General features: G+C 42.9%; 1 protein-coding gene across 1 annotated transcript in view; it reads left to right on the plus strand.

Moving 5' to 3' along the window:
• Window positions 1-8790: 8790 nt before the first annotated feature.
• Window positions 8791-11031, plus strand: part of fgfr2 (fibroblast growth factor receptor 2) — a 57323-nt gene continuing 55082 nt past the window's right edge. Inside the window, exon 1 of the mRNA XM_080036941.1 lies at window positions 8791-9405. The gene's annotated coding sequence lies outside the window, so the exon portion shown is untranslated. The remainder of the gene's footprint in view (window positions 9406-11031) is intronic.

The raw sequence follows: 11031 nt of genomic DNA on the forward strand, positions 1-11031 counted from the left end.
TTATCATAGACACCACAAGTAAAACGCTAGCCTAGCTCTCTCCAAACGTAAGAAATTAAGCATATAACCTCAAATGTAGCAAATTAAAAGAAGGAATAATTAGAGAGAAAACACACCATGACACAAAGGTTTTTTCGCTGCAGCTTAGTTAACCTGGTGACCAGTAGTTAATGGTAGTTAATGATAGCACATTTTAGGTAGATGCTTCTGTAGACACTACTGAGCAAGGTAGTGTTCTGGGGCCTCATTTATAAACGTTGCGTACGCCCAGAAGAGGGCGCACGCCAATTTCTAAGCAAATATTGGGATTTATAAAAACCAAACTTGACGGGAGATGTGCGGTCCTCCACGCAAACTCTGACCCATGCGTACGCACAGAAAGTGGAGAAAGGAGAAACGGCGACTCCGTCGGCACATGTATGAAGTGCGAGAACGAATGTGTTTGTGTAAAATGTATCCAGATAGGCCTATTATAAGCCATGTAGGTCTATCATATATTGGGAGTTCCTTTGCAAAACGGATGAAGCCATTCTTACAACTAATGAACAAATGCCTCCACGGATTTTTCCATGGAGTGATACCAACAAAAACAAAACGAATTAGGATCTTAAATAGTCTACAAACGGAGACATATGAGTGCAAATAAAAACAAAATAGCAACGTTCGAATAAGCTCTGCAGTTATTAAAGAATAACCTATCTGCATGTTGTGGAATTAATTCTGATAATATTGAGGTGGAATACAGCCTATTACTTTTACACTGACGCTGTTCTCGATGCCTCAGTCAGGCAGACAGGAGTGCACCTTTTCATACACTAATGATAAGCCTACTGTACATCACATAGGCTACTGTGATTTTTTCACGGCTTTTAGTCCGTTTTATCTATGTGTTTTTCTTTGTGTTTAAGCACGTCGCAATTGTGTTTTGAAAGGGACTGTGAAGTTTATTATTAACCCTCCGCCGCCCGTCACTGCCCCGGGATGAATTCTCCGAATCTGTATCTCATGGGGGGTCTCAGTGCCACCCGCTCGTGGCACAAACACTGTTGTGTGAGGATATGCACTTGTTTGCGTCCACTTTTATGTCGGATCACTTCTTTTTATTTCGGCCACAGCGTTCACAGAGATCGCCACAGGCAGCACTCTATCGCCTTTACGCTCACACTGCCACCAAACTATATTTTCCCTGTTCGCCACTTCTCCAACGGGTACTTCGGGGTGACCGCAGTGATCCACACCGTGTGGAGTTTATTTTTCCATTTCCCTTTCAGTCGGCGATTGCCACTACCGCCTTCATGCACTCAGTAAATGATATTAATTCGGGCGTGTCGATGACTATGTATGGGTAAATATGGGCGGTACGTGAAGCCCGCAAAGGCTGCGCCACATTTAGAGTTGATTGTGATTTATAAAGGGAAACAGGCGTAGGACGTGAGTGCGCACTGTTTTATAAATCCGAATATTTTTGTTCGCACGTACATCCTACATTTCCTCCGTACGCCAGCTTCCACGTGAATCCCACGCAAAGCTTTATAAATGAGGCCCCTGGGGCCTCATTTATCAACGGTGCGTACGCACAATAGAGTGCGTACGTGGCTCACTAAGCAACATTTGCGATTTATCAAAAGTATACTTGACGGGAAGAAGTGCGGTGTTCCACGCACAATATAACCCATGCGTACGGACAAAAAGTGGAGAAAGGAGAACTGGCGACTCCAGTCGGCAGATGAATGAAGTACGAGAACGAATGTGTCTGTGTAAAATTAATCGTATTAAGCCATGCATGCATGTCATACATCGGGAGTTCCTTTGCAAAACGGATAAAGCCATTCTTACAATTAATATGCCTCGACCGATTTTTCCATGGAGTGATACCAACAAAAACAAAACGAATTAGGATCTTAAATAGCCTACACACGGAGACATATGAGTGCAAATAAAAACAAAATAGCAACGTTCGAATAAACTCTGCAGTTATTAAAGAATAACCTATCTGCATGTTGTGGAATTAATTCTGATAATATTGAGGTGGAATACAGCCTATTACTTTTACACTGACGCTGTTCTCGATGCCTCAGTCAGGCAGACAGGAGTGCACCTTTTCATACACTAATGATAAGCCTACTGTACATCACATAGGCTACTGTGATTTTTTTCACGGCTTTTAGTCCGTTTTATTTATGTGTTTTTCTTTGTGTTTAAGCACGTCGCAATTGTGTTTTGAAAGGGACTGTGAAGTTTATTATTAACCCTCCGCCGCCCGTCACTGCCCCTGGATGAATTCTCCGAATCTGTATCTCATGGGGGGTCTCAGTGCCCCCCGCTCGTGGCACAAACACTGTTGTGTGAGTGAGGATATGCACTTGTTTGCGTCCACTTTTATGTCGGATCACTTCTTTTTATTTCGGCCACAGCGTTCACAGAGATCGCCACAGGCTGCACTCTATCGCCTTTACGCTCACACTGCCACCAAACTATATTTTCCCTGTTCGCCACTTCTCCAACGGCTACTTCGGGGTGACCGCAGTGATCCACACCGTGTGGAGTTTATTTTTCCATTTCCCTTTCAGTCGGCGATTGCCACTACCGCCTTCATGCACTCAGTAAATGATATTCATTCGGGCGTGTCGATGACTATGTATGGGTAAATATGGGCGGTACGTGAAGCCCGCAAAGGCTGCGCCACATTTAGAGTTGATTGTGATTTATAAAGGGAAATAGGCGTAGGACGTGAGTGCGCACTGCTTCATAAATCGGAAAATATCTTTCGCACGCACTGCCCTAAATCCTACGAAAGCAACCTTCTAACGCAAATCCTACGCAAAGTTTGATAAATGAGGCCCCTGACCTGTTGGCTTATTTTCTCTACTTATGGTACTATTATCTACATTTCAGCATTAGGCAGATCATTGAGTTTTTTTTGTCATAGCTCGATTTAAGATAGGACTATATACTTCGCTTTCGTAAGATTTTTCATTACCCAAGAGGTTCAATAGACTAACCTAATATCTTTTTTGGTCCAAGCACTGTTGTAATTACATTGAGCCCTGAGTCATTGTGAACCAATCAATCTCTGGCTTTGCAATGACGTCAGACTTACAACTTATTGTCACAGTGTGCAGATTTACTAAAGAGGAATATTGAGCTGTTGTGATTAACTCTTGAAGGAGCGTTGGCTTGTGGAGAAAAACAAACCAAACTTCAACAGTGTCAGCACAGGGTGAAGTCCTGACTCGCAAAGCATGAGTCATACCCAGAATGACTGAAGCGACCTGTTGTCTGAACCAAATGAGCTGTGTAATGTGTGTGTGTGTGTGTGTGTGTGTGTGTGTGTGTGTGTTCGTGTTAGCATAATGCTTAAGTGATGTATGACCATTGGACCATGGAAAAAAGGGAGAAAGGGTGAAGTTAAAAAAGAAAGACACTGACAGCGAGAAAGAATGAAGTAGTGAGAGAAAAATCCCCGACACTGTTGAAATGCCAGTAAAAAAAAAAAACTCTATTCATTCTTCATTTTATATAGACGTATAATGTTGTCAGTTCCACTCAGCCTTTATCTGGGTTTCTCCCTGGAAAAAGTCCTGTGATATTTTTTACGAGGAGTACCGGTGCCAGTCAGGTGGGAGGGAAAACAGACGTTCTGATCAAGAGTTTGTACTGCAGCACTGCAGTGCGTTTGCCCAATGTTCCTGCTCTGCGTGCATGCTGCTGTTTGCTGTTTCCCAATGGCAGCTCCAGGGAGTTGAAACCACCAACTTCTCCCCCGTTCTCCTTGCACTCCCCTTTCAGCTGAGCTCCACTGCAGGCTCCATGTGAAGTGAAGGCATCCCAGCTATGTCAAACACTCTGGAGCACTGTGGTGGAAACATGTGAGGAATCTGGATGATTGACCCTCCACTCCCCCTCCATCCACTCCCTCTATCCCTGCTCTGTGTTACCTGCTGAGGGGGGCGGAGAGGACAGCGGAGGCCTGGCTGTCTCGTCGGGGTCATTATGGCGTATCAGTGACAGCGTGGAGGGAGACCTGCTGACTTATGGGATGATGCCTCCTGAGCTAAAAGCTAAAAGCCACTCCGCAGTGGGAGATTGAGACGGCTCATGGTGGGGCAGAATGGGAGGCTTTCAGCAGCAAGAGCTCGTCCTGCGCCAGGCATGTGCACAGATTAGACTCAAAAGTGACTTGTGTGCCCCCTTAAGTTAAAAGAACAATACTTTTTCTTTAATTCTATCAAATATAAAGGCATACATGTATAGTTGTATCCACAAAATATAGCACTTATCAATTTAGAAAGTACTCTACATGCCCCGTCTTCTCAAAATAACAAATTAACAGCAGCTTGTCATGGAAAGCATGCATCCCTGCAGACCCATGGCAGTTTGGTTATAGTAAATGACTGAATATCACTCAGGTAGCCTATGCACTGTTTCAATTATGACACCAGCCAAAACAACACTGGCTTCTGACCCTATTCAAAACAAACAATTAAGTAGGTCAGTATGGAATAGGTTGTAATTCCTTTATAATAAAATAAAAGTTTTTTCTCAGCATACCTGGCCATTTTTCAAACACATTTCTTTGGTCCGCTGCTGCTACCGATTCCTGTCCCTCTCTCTCTCTCTCTCTCTCTCTAACCAAACACCTGCAATTTCCTGTGGCACTTTTCGGTCAGCGTCCTATTACAACTCCACATGGCTGCAGAGAAGCTACAGTATATGGTTCAAATTAGACCCCGAGGCATGCGTCTATTCTACTTACTTCTCTCTCTCTCTCTAGTCTCCCCCATTCCACACCACACACACAGCTCACACAGCATTTGTTTCATATTTTTGCGCAGGATGTGACTCACCCACGTTTGTTGTTTTAATTATATGATGTCAGTGATATATTGGGAGAAAAAGGAGGCTTCTCTCTAGGATTTGGCACTGTGAAGTTAACAATAACATATCACTGCCATTCATGATTAACAGCAGCACCCCCCAAGAAAATCTGAAGGAGAACAAGTCTGTTTTTGTACCCAATGATTCTCCATTAGACACCCCCAAAGCATTCACGGAGACAGAGGGAGGGATTTTGCAGTTCTGGCCCACTTTCACTGTAAGGGAGTGGATTGTTTATGTGCCAAAAAACACACACTGTATAATGGTTGGTCAGTGCCAATAGAGGCGTACACCATAACCAGTGACCATTTGTCACTAGTATATAGCACGCGGCAACTTAAAATAGACTCCTTCTAACAGACATGACCCTTCATGAACTGCAATTTAGATAAGTTGGAAACACCTTCAAAACACCAGAATGCCAAACAAGACTAACAGGGCGAGTCTACGGCCATGCCCATATCTCTGTGTGAGGCGACACCGAGAGAAACAACTGCTGTTGCCAGAAAGCTAACATGCTAGAAATGCTTATGCTTACTGATGATGTCAAGCAGGTAGAGTATCATGTTCAGGGTTCACTATTTAGCATGTTAGCAGTGGCTTATTAGCACAAAACACAAAGTTCTGCTGAGTTTGACAGATAGGCCTTTTTGGTCATAACCTGGAGTATGCAAGAAATAAGAAACTGTTTCAAGATATATAGAAATGCTCTTCTGTTGATAATAATTTGAGGCTTATTTTTTGTTTGTTTCCATAATTTGTTCATTCACACTTGAATAAGTTGCACAGGCCTACTGCAGCATGATTGGTTTCAAAACTAGCTATGATGTAACATAAATAACCATGTTTGTAGGTCTGCGTCTCAAAGGTGAGCACAGAGAAACTTTCCCTCTTCAGCAGACACATGTGAAAACAGCCTTCAAGTTTCAAACTCTGCTCGTATTTCATTCTGCACATTGAAGGTACAACATGCAAGTGCAGGAACCCTGACCAAAACACATTTCAGAGTGTAGGGGGGGGGACTTTAATATGGACCAATTAGCCGGCCCCATGGACAAAGGGAGGTAACGGCTAGTTGTTGATTAGCTCACTCCGACATCATCTTGAATTTGCATAGCAGCAGGGGGTGTTGTTAATGACTGGTGAGTAGCTGCCTGAGCCTCAAACATCATTCACAGCTTCAATGGTCACTGCAATAAGAGGTATTTTGGCCATTAACCCACTGTTATTGGAGGACCTCTCCAATAACCTACACTCCAGATGATTTCAATCAACAATGACAAAGAATCAATATGTTCATCCATGGACGCTGATTGGAAACCATTAAGCTTGTCACTTTCTTTCCCCTCTCACTCTGTTCAATAATTCCAAACGCTGTGGCCGCTGGCGTAGGAGGGATTAAGGACGAAAGAGGGACTGAAGAAAAACACATTGGATTTTGAAGAGGGGACAAAGACAGGTTGATGGATACCACACAGCGCAAGGGGCATTGAGTCCACCCAGTTCTCAGTCAAAGGCCCATCACAGTCTGCTGCTTGATGAGGGTTCCTTTTCAAATGAGGGATGCCTGAGCAGTAGAAAATAAATTGGGTGATTGTAAATAGATTTTGGTGTCGAGGGAGGAGAGAGAGAGAGAGGAAGAGAGAAAGAGAGAGAGAGAGAGAGAGACAGAGAGACAGAGAGAGAGGGAGAAATTGTGGGGGGTATTTTTGTGCCACTCTTGAAAAACTCTTCATCACCTCTCTCTCTCTTTCTCTCTCTCTCTCTCTCTCTTTCTCTTTCTCTCTCTCTCTCTCTCTCTCTCTCTCTCTCTCTCTCTCTCTCTCTCTCTCTCTCTCTCTCTCTCTCTCTCTCTCTCTCTATTTGCAGCCAACCAACCTGTCAGGTCCACTGTTATCTGATGATGGCTTCACTGGTGTGGAGGCAGAGAGATGGGAGAGAGGAGAGAAAAACAGACGTAGAAACTACTCTCTCCATTCACAGAGCAAACCTTTGCCTCGGGGAGGGGGGAGGGGGGAAGCCTTGTTAGTGCCTCTTTTCAAAACGAAAGGAAGAGTTTTTCCTCCCGTTGTTTGAAAAAGAGGGCTTCAGCAGTGAAAGTGAGACAAAAAAAGTCTGTGGCGATTAGAGTCTTCCACCCCTCCCCTGTGTCTCTTTCAGAGCACTTCAACGGCCGAACCAATGCAGGAGACAGGCTTGAAGCAGTGGGGGACAAGCTGCAGGGGGGCAAACCCCTTCAGGCTCTCTCTTTCTCTCTCTCTCTCTCTCTCTCTCTCTCCCTCTCCCTCTCTCTCTCCCTCTCTCTCTGGGTATAGCTGTGGACGGATCTGTTAATTTGTAGAAAAAGTAATGAACTTCAGTTACTCCTATAAGTCTGAAAATGATTCATCATAACATTCTATCTTCTTTCAATACATTTCCTCTTAGCTTTCATCTGCTGTGATCCCCTTTGTTTTGTGGGGAGACATTTCATGAATATTTTACTAATGTGTTCTTTGTGGAAGCAGTATGGTGGAATAATACTCAGATGTATTCAAGTTAATGTAAAATGACCATGTTCCATTACAAGCAAAAGCCCTCCATCAAAAACTGGATGAAAACGGCAAAATAGTATGAAAGTTTTATCAGCTAAGTACTCATTAATGCATTTTCGGTGTTTTTATAGTGCTATAAAATTGTATTAGATTGTGGGATTATTATTACTGATTCATTAACATAGTGTAACTAGTGGAGCTCATTTGAACTATTGAATTTAGGATACTTTACGAGACGAAAATGAAGAGGAGTAGCATCCTCTAAGTCACTCTTTATCCAAACGAGTATAGTAAAAATATTCATAGTGCAAATGCATTATTCAAATCTTACTGTCCTCCTTTGAAGACATCTCCAGCTACCGTTGCCTTTGCACACCCAGAACCATTGAAGAGAACGCTTCTCATCCGGGACACCACCTGTCTGATATGTTGGTATGACAATCAAAGCACGGACCACCACACTTAAAAACAGTTTTATTAACAGCATTAAATAACTCCTAGTGCAATATGGTGACTTTCCAATCATGTGCAGTGCATTAAGTACATTTATTATAGTGCAATAAATACTCTTAGCCTTGTGCAACATTATACTTATTTATTTTAGTACCTTTGTTGTCGCCTCTGGGTAGGTTTTTATTTTTGCGCTGGTGGTTGGTAGTATAATGTTGTATTATGTGTATTTTATTGCACTGATATAGTGCTCTTAATGTCACTATTCATCATATATTTCTAAATACTAATGATAAAGATTTGGTTGGCATTTTAATTCCACTGTGCCCCCAAACGATGCCAATAAATCTGACTCCGATTCCATTGGCTCATGTCTCAAACCCTCATGCAGTAGCCTATCAGGGATGTGAGACCTTAAAATTAATTAAAATTTGCTGATAATACTTTAGTACTTTTACTATGTTGAATGCAGAAGGTATGACGTTTATCGTGACATAGAAGATCTTTTACTTTATTTTTTAAATGTGTTTATTTAAAAGTGCTACTATTTATGATTTAGGATTTGTGGTCCGAATACTTCAGCCTCCACTGCAGCATCTAAATATCCTGTATGGATGCTCTGTGTGTGCGTGCGTCTCCTCACCGCAGATGTCGTGACTTGCTTGGCCACTGAGAGGCGTTGTTACTGCGGTCTGACTGCCTCGCATTGCATTGGACCCGGTTTGAGCAAGTTTTTTAAGCGCAAGGCAGGCATACAGGCAACGCTGCAGTTTGATGGGCGGAGGAAGGCAGGGCCCAAAGGCACTGCGGCCAGGAAGCGGCTCGAATTACAATGGGGGTGCTTGGGGGGGGGGGGGGGGGGGGGGGGGGGGGATGACACCCACTGGAGTGAAGGAGGAGGGCTAGTAGTGTGTGGAGACGTAAGGAGGAGAAAAAACCTAGTAAACCTGACAAAGCGTCTGAGAAACAGTGCGAGGACTGTCCGCGGAAGAGGAGAAGGAGACGCGAAAGACGCTCTTTTTCAACCAGGGGGAACGCACATTGATGGATTTTATGACATTTTGCAGCGGACAACTTTCCTGTTCTAACTTCAAAAACCACCGTTCCACCTCATTAGTAGCTACAAACTTTCTCTTTTAGTTGACAAGTGCGCTGCTCGGGGGAACACTGGGCATGTTTTGCGCCCCAGAAGAAACTTGGTGACGGGGGGAAAGGAAAGTTTTCAGGGGGAGACAGCGGTATGGTTTTTCCGAGCTGTTTTCAGAAGGATAACGCGTGTAAACTCGGATTTCTTTGCATGGCATTGGACTACGCTGCCAGTTGGGATTGGAATATATCCTCCGATCTGAGCTGATGCCGGCTGATTGTGGAATAGTAAACTGAGAAAAGGCAGCGCCTCCGCAGCTTTTTTCCCCCTTTTTTCTACTTTTTTCTTGTGCATTGTGGAGTTGGAGACATTCCTCCCTGTGGATTCAGCTCATGCTCTCTCCTCCCTTATCTGTGCATGCCAAAACACAGATCTCCACGATTTCAGTCCTCCCTGGTAAGTATTTTCTACACTTCCTAAGAGAATCTCATCTCTCAAGGTTTCGGCTGTAATGGCAAATAGTAGACAAGCGCTGCGCTTTTCAGGGCTGTACTGTTTTTTTCTTTTCTTCTTAAGGCTGCATGACGACATTAAAACTATTTTACTACGTAGGCTATAGCAGCGTAGTGCAGTTTTCTAACCAACAATTCCCTTTTGAGACTCTTTCATAAGTCTGTAAAATAGCATATGCAAAATTCTCCATAACGTTTGGTAGTTGACACAACAACAAATAACAAATTATATTGCCGCATTATAACAAAATAATGCACTGTGCTTTATTTACGCATAAGCACTTTATAGCTATGTTTTGAAAAGTGACATTCACATCTTTATTGATTTCTATTTTTTGTTTACCATCCCTCATGAAGGTGCACTCATGTATTCGGAGGTGAGGCGCACCTTGCATCATCACTTTAGGACCCATTAACAAGTGTCCTGGTTATTTATTACTTTGCTTAATTTTCTACATTGCATTTATGGTGCCAATTATCCCGTGACCGCAGTTGTTTTTTCACTGCTTGGTGCCGGAGCCCTAAATCACTGAGCAGCTCAAATGAGACCCCATTGTGGAAAAAGCCAACTGATTTGAATTTCAATGGGGATTCAATCAGTGCCAAGAAAATGTTAATACAAAGAGCGCTTCTAAAATGAAGGCTGTGGTCATGTATGGAGCTAAATCCCTCATGTGTCCAAATGTCATGTCGTCATGCAACACGCGAAAAATAATAAGCAATAAGGGTTTGAATCAAGAGCTTGCAATAACAACTCGTCAAACTCCTTTTTGTTAAGTTTTGAAAGCTTTTAGATACACAATGAAAATGTCTAAATATATTTCAAATGCATTCATGTATAACGAATTACGGTCTCCATTTGAAATGTGAAGTTTACAATTTATCAATAATTCATACGTCTAAAGCTGTCACCATGCAGCATTGTGTGCCTTAATTGTGCGCATTTCTCTAACAAAATAAGGATGCCCTGATCAAAAGATGGAATCACCCCGGCATCATGCACATCCCCGGGGGATTCATGTAAAATCAGATTGCACGGTTTTTCAGATCGGCTCTCTTAAAAAGTCAAAATATATGTGTCTTTGCGGGTTAAACCAATCGATGGGCAACGTCCAGCTGGAGCAGAAGGAGCGCAGGGAAGCGTGACTTCACCAAACCTCCAGAGACACTTCAGCACGGTTGAGTCGCAGATGTCTGGTTAACAATTTGATGTGTATGTGTGTGTGTCTCTCTCTGTGTGTGTGTCCCCCAATATTGCAATATTGCATTTCAATTAAAGCCTTTAATGGTCTCATAATCAATTCACGTAAATGCAATGAGAGCCCTTTGCGAGTACAATTAACACAGATGCAGCAGCAGTAGCGCGGGCAACAGGTTTGACGCATCTGTTGCGCACTGGATTAAACAGGGTGTCCATCTAAATGAAATGTTAAATCTGTCCTGTGCCAGGGATGTTTTCAAGACATATTGTAAGACTCATAAATTAAGAAAATATTTTGTTATTCATTTTGGGAAAAAACAGAAGCAGTTGATTGAGGATATTATCCTAAAGATTAAAAATTAATCCACT

The sequence above is a fragment of the Ammodytes marinus genome (genome assembly GCF_949987685.1).
Source record: "Ammodytes marinus genome assembly, chromosome: 11".
NCBI classification, from domain to species: Eukaryota; Metazoa; Chordata; class Actinopteri; order Uranoscopiformes; family Ammodytidae; genus Ammodytes; species Ammodytes marinus.